The sequence below is a fragment of the Sus scrofa genome, chromosome X (genome assembly GCF_054392235.1).
Source record: "Sus scrofa isolate SSC_HxYL_T2T_F1_AM1 chromosome X, Sscrofa_HxYL_maternal_Yorkshire_Landrace_v2.0, whole genome shotgun sequence".
Taxonomy (NCBI): Eukaryota; Metazoa; Chordata; class Mammalia; order Artiodactyla; family Suidae; genus Sus; species Sus scrofa.
Window position 1 is genome coordinate 45,695,534 of NC_139401.1, and position 13,390 is coordinate 45,708,923.

Sequence of the window (13,390 nt, forward strand, 5' to 3'; positions counted from 1 at the left end):
TCCTTCCTTCCTTTTTCTTTCTTTCTTTCTTTCTTTCTTTCTTTCTTTCTTTCTTTCTTTCTTTCTTTCTTTCTTTCTTTCTTTCTTTCTTTCTTTTCTTTCTTTCTTTCTTTCTTTCTTTCTTTCTTTCTTCTTTCATCTTTTCTTTCTTTTTCTTTCTTTCCTTCTTTCTTTTTGGCTGCATCCATGGCATGTGGAAATTCCTTGGCCAAGATTGAACCCTCACCACAGCAGCGACTTGAGCCACAATGCTGGATCCTTTACTCACTGAGCCATAAGGGAACTCCCTTTGTGTTTCTGGTACTTTATTTATTTATTTTGTCTTTTTAGGGCCACACCTGCGGCATATGGATGTTCCCAGGCTAGGGGTCGAATCAGAGCTGTAGCTGCCAGCCTACACCACAGCCACAGCAACTTGGGATCCAAGCTGCATCTGTGACCTACACCAGAGCTCATGGCAACCCCGGATCCTTCACCCACCAAGCGATGCCAGGGATCGAACCTGCATCCTCATGGATGCTAGTCAGGTTCGTTAACCACTGAGCCACGACGGGAACTCCCCCGATATATTAGTGTGACAAAAATTTTAAGATTAATTTGAACAGAAACCTTTGCTATCAGAGAAAAATATTTGCATCTTTTTACAATGTTAGTTTCAGATGTACAGCAAAGTGATTCAGATATCTATCTATCTACCTATATTCTTTTTCAGATTCTTTTCCTACATAGGTTATTGCAGAGTATTAAGTAGAGTTCCCTGTGCTGTACAGTAGGTCCTTGTTGGTTCTCTATTTTATGTATCGTAGTGTGTATCTGCTAAGCCCAAACTCCTAATTTATCCCTATTCTCCACAAAAAGTCCCCAATCTTTCTGAAATAGAAATTTTTGGTGCATTATAAATGACCAGGTTTCTGTTGAAATCTTTCAACCGTGCCACTAGAGGGGCTTGCACCATAGGAAATACTTGGTACAGTAAAGGTTACTAGTTTAGCAATTGCTGCTTTTAAGAGCCTTCAAACTTTAAGATAGAAAATAACTTGCATGAAAAAAAATGAGAAGGAGGGAGACACACAGAGAGAGAGAGAAACAGGTAGACAGTGACCACAAAGCATTATGTGATGATGTGTTACAGAAGGATCTAAATGTTCTAGGGGCTAAGAGTGCCAACATTGCTCTTCAGAACTAGGAAGTACAATTTCTCATGGGAGCCTGAAATTACCAAAAAAAAAAAAAAAAAGGTTGGGAGTTCCCATTGTGGCTCAGTGGAAATGAACCTGACTAGTATCCAAGAGGATGTGGGTTCAATCCCTGGCCCTGTTCAGTGGGTTAAGGATCCGGAATTGCCATGAGCTGTGGTGTAGGTCACAGACGTGGCTCCGATCCGGTGTTGCTGTGTCTGTGGTGTAGGCCGGCAGCTGCAGCTGTGATTCACCCCCTAGCCTGGGAACCCTCATACACCACAGGAGTGGCTCTAAAAAGGGGGAAAAAAGGTTAAAGAACCTTCACCTTTGGGAGTTCCCTGATGGCCTTGCTGTTAAGGACTCAGTGTTGTCGCTGCTGTGGCTCAGGTCTCTGCTGTTGCGTGGGTTTGATGCCTGGCCCAGGGACTTTCACATGCCATAGGCATGGCCAAAACCAAAAACCAAAAAATTCACCCCTCTACAACATTCTTTTTTTTTTTTCCTTTTTACAGCCACACCCGTGGCATGTGGAAGTTCCCAGGCTAGAGGTCAAATTGGAGCCACAGATGCCAGCTTAAGCCACAGCTGTGGCAACACCAGATCTGAGTCACATTTACATCCTACACAGTGGCTTGCGACAATGCTGGATCCTTAACCCACTGAGTGAGACCAGGGATGGAACTAGCATCTTTACAGACAGTATGTCATGTCCTTAATGCTCTGATCCACAGTGGGAACTCCAATTCTACAACATTCTTAGAAGCATTGTCACCATTTTTAGCATGAAAAAATGGAGCATATGGAGATTCCCAGGCTAGGGGTCGAAGCGGAGCTGTAGCCACTGGCCTACGCCAGAGCCACAGCCACACCAGATCTGAGACGCACCTGCGACCGACACCACAGCTCATGGCAACATTGGATCCTTAACCCACTGAGCAAGGCCAGGGATCGAACCCGCAACCTCATGGTTCCTAGTCGGATTTGGTAACCACTGTGCCACGATGGGAACGCCTAAAATTTCTTCTAATATTACATTGCAAACTGCATTGTTTTAGGAGCAAGATTGGGAATAAAGGAGTGAACCCAGGGTTAAGAGGGCTGGGCTAGGCCCTGCTGTGACAGGCTAGTCTAGGCCCCTTCATCCTGTCCCTGGCAAGTTCATCCTCCTCATCTTTAGGACCAGGGAGGAGAGAAAGGGGGTCTGATTCTTATCACTTGCCCCCAACTTCATCTCTGCCAGCCTCTGCCTAGACTCATCCCAACTTTGGGCACCTCATTCTCCATTAATGCCTTAAGACACGTCTTTTTCCTTTTGCATTGGAAAAGGCTGCCCATGAGATAAAATGACATTTAGACTGGAAAATTAGGCATCATCGATGACATTGTACAGATTTTCAAATAAGCGTGCATTTGTGAGTAACAGCCAAAAACTGTTATTTTTTTTTTTGTGGTTTCCCAAGAGAACACTGATAAGACATTTTGAATATTTTTCCTTCCATCCCCTTTGCTAACATCATCTTTGCTCACATAGTTGTTGAGAACACGAATCGGAGACAAAAATGTTGTGTAATCTAGAGGAAAGAATGTTCCCAGATCCTTATCCTTGAATGAGAAATATGGTGTATTTAGCTTCTGGAGTTGCCATAACAAAATACCACAGGCGAGGGTGACAAACAACAGAAATTTATTTCTCACGGTGCTGGAAGCGGGAAGGCCAAGATCAAGCTGCTGGCAAAGTAAATTTCATTCTGAGACCTTTGATCTTGGCTTATAGGTGGCTGCCATCGCACTGTGTTCTCGCTTGACTTCTTCGTGAAGGGAAAAGAGAGGGTTGAAGAGAGGGAGGAAGGGGAGTTGCTGTCATGGCTCAGCAGTAACGATCCTGACTAGGATCCATGAGGATGCGGGTTTGATCCCTGGTCTCACTCAGTGGGTTAAGGATCTGGCATTGCCGGGAGCTGTGGTGTGGGTTGAAGACATGGCTCGGATCCAGCATTGCTGTGGCTGCAGCTCCGATTCCACCCCTAGCCTGGCAATTTCCATATGCCACAGGTATGGACCTAAAAAAAAAAAAACAACAAAATAAAGAAAGAAAGAGAGAGGGAGGAGTTGCCATCACGTTGCAGTAGAAACGAATCCGGCTAGAAATCATGACGTTGCGGGTTCAACCCCTGGCCTTGCTCAGTGGGTTAAGGATCTGGTGTTGCCATCAGCTGTGGTGTAGGTTGCAGACGTGGCTTGGATCCGGGGTGGCTGTGGCTGTAGCATAGGCCGGCGACTACAGCTCCGATTCAACCCCTAGCCTGGGAACTTCCATATGCTGTGGGTGCGGCCCTAAAAAGAAAAGAAAAAAAAAAGGGGGGGGAGGAAGGGAGGGAAGGAGGGAGAGAACGAAAGAGAAAGTGACACAGAGCAATGGAGCTGGAGAGAGGGAGACAGATCATGAGCACTCTTTGGTGTCTCTTCTTATAAAGACACTAATCCATCAGATCAGGGCCCCATCCTTAGGATGTCTTTTAGCTGTAATTACTTCCTTAGTGGCTGCATCTCTAAATATAGCACACTTGGGGGGTTAGGGTCTCAACATGTGAATTTTTTTTTTTTTTTTGTCTTTTTAGGGCTGTACCTGTGGCATATGGAGGTTCCCAGGCTAGGGATCAATACTTTTTCCCCATGAATATATTGGTAAAATCTCTTTAAATATTAAAGCTGGGAGTTCCCATTGTGGCTCAGTGGTTAATGAAACCAACTAGGAACCATGAGGTTGTAGGTTCGATCCCTGACCTTGCTCAGTGGGTGAAGGATCCGGCGTTGCCGTGAGCTGTGGTGTAGATCACAGACAAGGCTGGGATCTGGCATTGCTGTGGCCCTGGCGTAGGCCGGCAGCTACAGCTCTGATTAGACCCCTAGCTTGGGAACCTCCATATGCTGCGGGTGTGGCCCTAGAAAAGAGACACACACACACACACACACACACACACACTTAAAGCTAAGGCTGGAACTCCACAGCATAGTAAACATTTTTTCCAAAAGCTCTGAGAATATTCTCTCTATGCCTGAAGGTATTTATGTTTCCTGTAAGATAGTTGATTGACAGAAATATTGTGCTGAAGGGTTTTGCATACCTATACTGTTTCTATATCAAGCCTTTAACTGCTAACCTAGAATTAAACCCAGGAATACCTGACAGGCTTTCTCAAAAGGGAGGATGCTGTGTGTAGTGAAACTTCTCTTGCCAATGTGAAAAAAAAAAAAAAAACCGGCAAAGTTTCAGGGAAACAGCAGGTTTTAAAGAGACTTTGGCCAGAATTGTATCATTATTTTGAAAAAAGCACGCAAGGTCTTGGTTTGGGGGATTGTGTGAAGTCATTAAGGAAATGACACTGGAAATGACGCTTCTGCTTCCAGCCAAGATGAAGTAACATCCCATCTGAAAGAACCAAAAAAATCCCAGGCAGTATAAATGAAACAATGGCTTCTTAAGACACTTGACATTGGGCAATGAAGGACAGTAACCCCTGAGATACGGGACTTAAACAAGGCGAGCCCTGTGATTTGGACCAAAGAATGAGATGAAGTTTAATAGACTCCTTACATTGAGAAAATGTCCTGGTCATGAGCATATACTATAGTTTTGCAAGATGTTCCCACTGGGAGAAATTTGGAAAAGGATACATGGATGTCTCTGTATTATTTTCTACAACAGCATGTGTACAATCTACAATTACTTCAAGATTAAACGTTTTTTAAAAAAAACTTAACTTTAAAAATAGGAGAGGAGTTCTCTTGTGGCTCAGCGGGTTAAGGATCCAGCACTGTCACTGCAGCATCTCGGGTTGCTGCTGTGGTATGAGTTCAATCCTTGGCCTGGGAACTTCTGCAGGCTGTGGGTGCAGCCAAAAAAGAGAGAAAAAAAAAAGATGAGTTCCTGTCGTGGCTCAGCAGTTAACTAACCCGACTAGCATCTATGAGGATGCGAGTTCGATCCCTGGTCTTGCTTGGTGGCTTAAGGGTTAAGGATCTGGCATTGCCGTGAGCTGTGGTGTAGGTCGCAGACATGGTTTGGATCCTGCGTTGCTGTGGCTGTGGTGTGGCCTGGCAGCTGTAGCTCCGATTCAACCCCTAGCCTGGGAACCTCCATGTGCCATGGGTATGGCCCTAAAAAAAAAAGACAAAAAGAGAGAGAGAAATAAAAGCGCTTTCAGATATAGAGGAGCTGAGAGAATTAATCACTAGCAGGCCTGCAGTATGAGAAATGTTACAGAATGTCCTTCAGGCAGAAGGCAAATGGTACCAGACAGAAATCAGAACCTACACAAACGGAGTTCCCGTCATGGCGCAGTGGTTAACGAATCTGACTAGGAACCATGAGGTTGCAGGTTCGGTCCCTGCTCTTGCTCAGTGGGTTAACTATCTGGCGTTGCCGTGAGCTGTGGTGTAGGTTGCAGACGCGGCTCAGATCCTGCGTTGCTGTGGCTCTGGCGTAGGCTGGCGGCTACAGCTCCGCTTCGACCCCTAGCCTGGGAACCTCCATATGCCACGGGAGCGGCCCAAGAAATAGCAAAAAGAAAAAAAAAAAAAAAGAACCTACACAAAGGAATGAAGAGCCCTGGAAGTGGTAACTACACAGGTAAATATACTAGATTTTGTATATTTAAAGCTCTTTAAAAGATAATTGGGGAGTTCCCGTTGTGGCTCAGCTGTAGTGAACCCAACTAGTAACCATGAGGATGTAAGTTCGATCCCTGGCCTCACTCAGTGGGTTAAGGATCCAGCCTTGCCGTGAGCTGTGGTGTAGGTCACAGATGGAGCTCAGATCTGGTGTTGTTGTGCCTGTGGTGTAGCTGTAGCTGCGATTCAACCCCTAGCCTGAGAACCTCCATATACATCAGGTACTGCCCTAAAGAAACACTATTTGTTTATTTTTTATTTTTTATTTTATTTTATTTTATTGTCTTTTCTAGGGCCTCTCTCAGGGCATGTGGAGGCTCCTAGGCTAGGGGTCTAGTCGGAGCTGTAGCCACCGGCCTACGCCAGAGCCACAGCAACGCAGGATCCGAGCCGCGTCTGTGACCTACACCACAGCTCATGCCAACGTGGATCCTTAACCCACTGAGCAAGGCCAGGGGTCGAACCCGCAACCTCACGGTTCCTAGTCGGATTCGCTAACCACTGCGCCAAAAGGGGAACTCCAAGAAACAATTTAAATATGAAAACAGAAATAGGTTAAAAGAGGAGTTCTCACTGTTGCTCAGTGGGTTAAGGACCCGACATCGTGTCTGTGAGGATGTGGGTTTGATCCCTGGCCTCTTAGTGGGTTAATGATCCGGCATTGCTGTGACTGTGGTGCAGGCTGGCAGCTGCATCTCTGATTCAGCCCCTAGCCTGGGAACTTCCATATGCCACAGGTAGGGCTGTAAAAAGAAAAAAAAGAGAGAGAGAAATAAAGAAAAACACACGATCATCTAAATAGATGCAGAAAAGCATTTCATGAAATCTGATACCCATTTTGATAAACTCCTGGAACCAGGGAACTTTCTAGGGTGTCTGAGAAAAGGAAAGGGAAGAGAAAGAAAGCATCAGCGCTTCTCAAAGCCATAGCCCTGGCCGAGCTGGGCACCTGCAGGCCACCAGAATTGCTAAAAGATCTGTCAGTGCTGGCACCGAACCTTCTGAAATAAACTAACCTTCAGATTGGATTCTTTGGGATGTTTAATCTCTTGAAATCCTGTCAGGGTCCTTGAACTTGAATCATACATCAAGTTCTGCCAAGAGACATAGATCTTTGCTTTGATACTTTAATAATATCAGTGGAGTTCCCGTCCTGGCGCAGCAGAAACAAATCCAACTAAGAACCATGAGGTTGTGGGTTCGATCCCCGGCCTTGCTCAGTGGGTTAAGGATCCGGCGTTGCCCTGAGCTGTGGTGTAGGTTGCAGTCGCGGCTCAGATCTGGTGCGGCTGTGGCTGTGGTGTAGGCGGGTGGCTACAGCTCCGACGAGACCCCTCGCCTGGGAACCTCCATACGCTGAGGGTGCGGCCCTACAAAGACAAAAAAGACAAAAAAAGAAAAGAAAAGAAAAGAAAAAAAGCAAATCAGTGGTTAATATAATGATAATAGGAATAGTTAACAATTACTGCATAGCCACTAGGTATCAGGAATGGTGTAAAGTTTGATATAGATTAGTTCACAGCATCTCACAACAACCCTATGACGGAAATACTTTAAAAAATATATTAAAGGGGAGTTCCCGTCGTGGCGCAGTGGCTAATGAATCCGACTGTGAACCATGAGGTTGCGGGTTCGATCCCCGGCCTTGCTCAGTGGGTTAAATCTGGCGTTGCCATGAGCTGTGGTGTAGGTCACAGACGTGGCTTGGATCCCATGTTGCTGTGGCTCTGGCATTTTCCGGCGGCTACAGTTCCGATTGGACCCCTAGCCTGGGAACCTTCATGTGCTGCGGGAGCGGCCCAAGAAAATGGCAAAAAGACAAAAAAAAAAAATGTATATATATATTAAAGGGAGTTCCCATCACAGCTCAGTGGAAACGAATCTGACTAGCATCCTTGAGGACTTGGGTTCGATCCCTGGCCTCGCTCAGTGGGTGAAGGATCCAGCTTTGCCATGAGTGGTGGTGTAGGTCGCAGACACAGCTCGGACCTGGCATTGCTGTGGCTGTGGTGTAGGCCAGCAGCTGCAGCTCCAATTCAATCCCTAGCCTGGAAACCTCCATATGCTGTGGGTTCGGCCCTAAAAAGACAAAAAAAAAAAAAATTTAAAGATAAGGATACTGAGACATGGAGAAAGGAAACATTTCGTCCAAGGTCACATAGTGACATAGCAGGACGTGGGGATATGCACGCACTTTAACTAGACAAATGATGAATTCCTAAGGCATTCTGGAGAACTTCAGAGTTGATTTTCTCATACCACATGATGGTACACAACATGTATAGGGGTGGCACAAAAACAGTGAGAAATTTTTATATATACAAAGGACTCAATATAATACATATATTATATCAAGAATGACATAGCAAAGACCACACGTGTGTCATTGATCCAGAAATAATGAAAATTTATTTCAGGTATATTTACCTGCAATCTCATTTACAACGGTTTTACACATTGAATAAAAATTTATTGAATATGTGTGAAGTAAACCAGTAGATATTAAAACTTTTTTTTTTCACCTTGGATGGGCCTGTGGGTCAGTAGACACATGCTTGGAAGATATATGCTAACCCTGAGAGAGTTTTACCAAATAAATTTCTGATTTTTTTAAAAAAAGCAGATATGTCAGAATCACTTCCTTTGGGGAAACTGCTTTTGGTTAGTTTAATTAATTAATTAGAAATTTATAAAAAATTGCTGATCATATGGAGTTGCACTGCCTACCAAGGGAGCTACGGGACAGAGCCAGAGGTGTATGTCACTGCTTATGGCATCTCAAAGATGGCTCCACTGATCAGTTTGTAGGTTTATACAGATCCCTTTGCTTGACTATTAAATATTTTCATATTGTTGCTTTGTTTTTTAACTCAATAAATTTTATATTTAGAGTTGTACAATGATCATCATAACCCAATTTTATAGCATTTCTGCTCCAAACCCCCCAGCCCACCCCTCCCCTCCAACCTGTCCCCTTTAGTAACCCTAAGTTTTTCAGAGTCTGTGAGTCAGCATCTGTTCTGCAAAGAAGTTCATTGTATCCTTTTTTAATTTTTTATTTATTTTTAATTTATTATTATTATTATTTTTTGCCATTTCTTGGGCTGCTCCCGGGGCATATGGAGGTTCCCAGGCGAGGGGTCCAATCGGAGCCTTAGCCGCCCGCCTACGCCAGAGCCATAGCGACGCGGGTTCCGAGCCGCGTCTGCAACCTACACCACAGCTCAGGGCAACGCCGGATCCTTCACCCACTGAGCAAGGCCGGGGATCGAACCCACAACTTCATGGTTCCTAGTTGGATTCGTTAACCACTGAGCCACGACGGGAATTCCTAGGAATATTAATGTTACAAGCAGTGCTTCGCTTCACTTGTAAATTTCCTATGCTTCTGATCCCGAGGTTGTATATTAAAAATCTATTTAAGGAATATTCAGAAGTGGAAACGTCCATACTCTGCTTTAGATGGAACAATTACAGTTGCATTACTACTGTGCTGGTTCAATAGCCAGCCAGGCCACAGTGGGTTAAAGGATACCTAGGTCGCAGCGGGGCTCGGATTCAACCCCTGGCCCAGGAACTTCCACTTGCTACGGGTGCAGCCATTAAAAAAAAAAAGAAAAAAAAAACAACAACCAAAAACAGAAAAGAAAAAGTAGCATTAACATTAAATTGCTGGTTGGTAGCAAGCCTCAGGCCCGCGCCACCTCCCATTGGCTGGGACGGCCCAAAGCCCACCTCCTTTGCGTGGCTATTGGTCTGCCAGTGGCTCCTGGAATCTGGTTGTCCGCTCTCTTTTCACTCGTAAACGCGCGCGGTGAGGTAGAGCCTATCAATGCCGGCGGCATCCCAAAGCCCGCCCTCTACTACATTGCCATTGGCTGATCTCACGGAGGCTTGGCACTCAGAGTGGCTCCTTGCAGATGACTGTGGCGGCCTAAAGGAGCAAATAGTGGAGGGTGCTCAATTAGGACCTTGGGGTGCCCAGCTAAAGCTTATATGCAGTTGTCTCTCCCTCAATGGGCTGCTGAGGGAGGTGGTGCCATGGGGTCTCAGAGGTGGCATTCTCCAGGCGGCCACAGGGGCAAGAGAAGGCACTGGCCTTGGGAAGTGGGAGTGGCAGGTGTCAGAGGGGAGCCTCAGTCACGTAAGACTGCAGGGGTACATCCAAGATTACTTAAGTCAGTGCCCCCCGGCTTGCATCTTTATTCAACAGGTTTTATTTGTTTGTTTGACCAAACTTGAATTCCTGGAGCTCTCTCTCTTCTGTTCAGTAAAGGCAGCCTGAAACTCAATTTGCTCAGCTGTAAAATGGGTACCCTTACAACAGAAGTCGGTGAACACTTCAGATTTGATTGTTTCTAGACCCTTTCTTTCTCAGTACTTAAAGTAAGGAGTTCCTGGAGTTCCTGTCTTGGTGCAGTGGTTAACGAATCTGACTAGGAACCCTGAGGTTGTGGGTTCGATCCCCGACCTTGCTCAGTGGGTGAAGGATCCGGCGTTGCCGTGAGCTGTGGTGTAGGTTGCAGATGCGGCTCGGATCCCACGTTGGTGTGGCTGTGGTGTAGGCCGGCAGCTACAGCTCTGATTCGACCCCTAGCCTGGGAACCTCCATATTCCTCGGGAGCAGCCCTAGAAAAGGCCAAAAAAAAAAAAAAAAAAAGAGACGAAATTACAAAGGTTGATTTTGTAAATCAATGATACTTTAATTTTAAAAATAATAAAAAATAAACAGTAACAAAAACCAACAGCCAGTTCGAAATCTTTTAAAATTTCTAGGTGGAAAATTTCGAGGGTGATGTCCGAAAACCACAATCAGCTAGTTTAGGTTCGCATTTTTGCTTTAACACATGGTGCTTCTGATGATTTTAATGTGATGATGATGATGCTAAAAAAATCCAAATCACTTTAATGGCCTTCATAGCTTGTCAGGTACCTGTGAGGGCTGGTGTCCTGTTAGTTGGGATGTGTTTGGAGTGAGTTTGTGAGTCCTTGGAGAGAAAGGAGCGCTCTTGAGCGAGTCTCACCCACTCTCCACCCTCCATCCCTCTTCCCACACAGCACCTGTGCAGTAAGCTTGCCTTGGGATTTTGTTCATCTTTTTGTCAATGCTGTGCAGCGGGGCCAGAAATCTGTCTTCAAATACTGCCTCGAAATTAAAGTTTTTAAGCAAATTAAATAATATTTAAATGAATTGAAATTTAAAATACACTCCCCTCACCCGTGGAATTATTCCCTTTTTTTTAAATTAAAAAAAAAATTGGAGTTCCCCTCCTGGCTCAGCAGAAACAAATCTGACTAGCATCCATCAGGACGCTGGTTTGATCCCTGGCCTCGAACAGTGGGTTAAGGATCCGGTGTTGCTGTGAGCTGTGGTGTAGGTCGCAGACAGGGCTCAGATCTGATGTTGCTGTGGCTCTGGTGTAGGCCAACGGCTACAGTTCTGATTCTGCCCCTAGCCTGGGAACCTCCATATACCCTGGGTGTGGCCCTACAAAAGACAAAAAAATTTTTTTTCTTGTAGTACCCCATTTCTTTACAAGCCTCTCACTCTGAGGTGTTTTTGTTGTTGTTGTTTGTTTGTTTGTGCTTTTCAAGGCCAATAAGAATTTATAAAAAATCTGGAGTTCCCGTTGTGGTTCAGTGGGTTAAGAACCCAACTAATACCACGAGGATGTGGGGTTGATCCCTGGCCTCGCTCAGTGGGTTAAGGATCTGGCGCCATGAGCTGCAGCACAGGTCACAGAGGCGGCTCAGGTCCCAAATCACTGTGGCTGTGGCTGTGGCGTAGGCTGGCAACTGCAGCTCCAATTCAGCCCCTAGCCTGGGAACACCTATATGCGGAAGGTGTGGCCCTAAAAAGAAAAAAAATAATAATTTATAAGAAATCAAAAGTTTAGGATTGTGTTTGAAGCCATTTTTTTGTCATGCATTTCTAAATCAAGGTATATTTCACATACAATAAAATATGCATATTTCAATAGAGAGTTTCAATAAATTTTGGCAAATGCACACTGAACAGCCCCATCAACTCCAAAAGTTCCTTGGTGCTGTTCCCAATCATTCTCCCCAAGACAACAACTCATTTGATTTCCTTCACTGCAGATTATTTTTCCTGGCTTAGAATGTCATACAAATGGAATGATACAGTCTCTCTCTTCCGTGTCTGGCCTCTTTCACCCCACCTCATGTCTAGGAGCTCATAAGATTTGTGATGTTGGAGTTCCCGTCATGGCACAGTGGTTAACAAATCCGACTAGGAACCATGAGGTTGCGGGTTCGATCCATGGCCTCGCTCAGTGGGTTAAGGATCTGGCGTTGCCGTGAGCTGTGGTGTAGGTTGCAGACACGGCTCTGGCGTAGGCCGGCGGCTACAGCTCCGATTGGACCCCTAGCCTGGGAACCTCCATATGCCGTGGGAAGCGGCCCTAGAAAAGGCAAAATACAAAAAAAATTGTGAGGTAGTTTGTCCCTGTCATTTGCTAAGTGGTATTCCTCGACCCCATTGTTGTGTTTCTTGTTCAATTCTTAGGTTAGTGGATTTCTGGGATGTTTCCAGGTTTTTTTGCTATTATGAATAAAGCTCTTATGAACATTTGAGTACAAGTTTTTGAATGCATGTACTGCAGCAGCATGCTGTGCCTGGCTCACCAGAGCCAATTTTGCAAATCTCTTCTTAACTTTGATTTAGTGACATCATAGTCATGCACGGTTTGAAATAAGCCATGATAGGAGTATTTGCACCACAGCTGGCAAACGCTACAGCTACAAATTGGAGAGCTAATTGGTAAACATTTACCAGCACACCATTGGACATATGTTTGCATTTGGGGGGAGTATATCCCTAGGAGTGAGATTGCTGGATTCCATGGTATGTCTGTGTTTTACTTTTTTTATTATTGTTTTTCAGGCTGCAGGTGAGGCATATGGAAGTTCCCAGGCTAGGGGTCAAATTAAAGCTGCAGCTACCACAGCCACAGCAAAGCCAGATTTGAGCTGTGTCTGTGACCTACACCACAGCTCACGGCAATGCCAGATCCTTAACCCACTGAGCAAGGCCAGGGATGGAACCCGCATTCTCATGGATCCTCGTTGGGTTCGTTACCGCTGAGCCACAATGGGGACGCCTATGTTTTATTTTCTATGAAGCTGCCAAACTGTTTCCAATGTGAATGTACCATTCTATACTCCCAAGAGCAACAGGTGAAGATTTACGTTGCTCCACATTCTCATCAATAGGTGGTCCTGTCAGTTTTTAACATTTCAGCCATCGAATGGTGAGGATCCGACAAGGGGCCATGGGAAATGGAGGTTAATATGACAGCCCATTGAGCTGTACTTTTGTCTTTCTCTTTATAGACAGAGAACACCCTCAATAAATACAAGTTGAAGTGTGTTGAGGCCCCCTCACCTAATGCCCTTTCTTTGATCTTTTCCCATTGCGTTGCAGAGGAATGCCGAGGCTCCTAATGGGAGAAGGTATGCACTTCAAACACAACAGGCGGTTCATACTGTTGGGGAAATCATTACAAATAAATCGC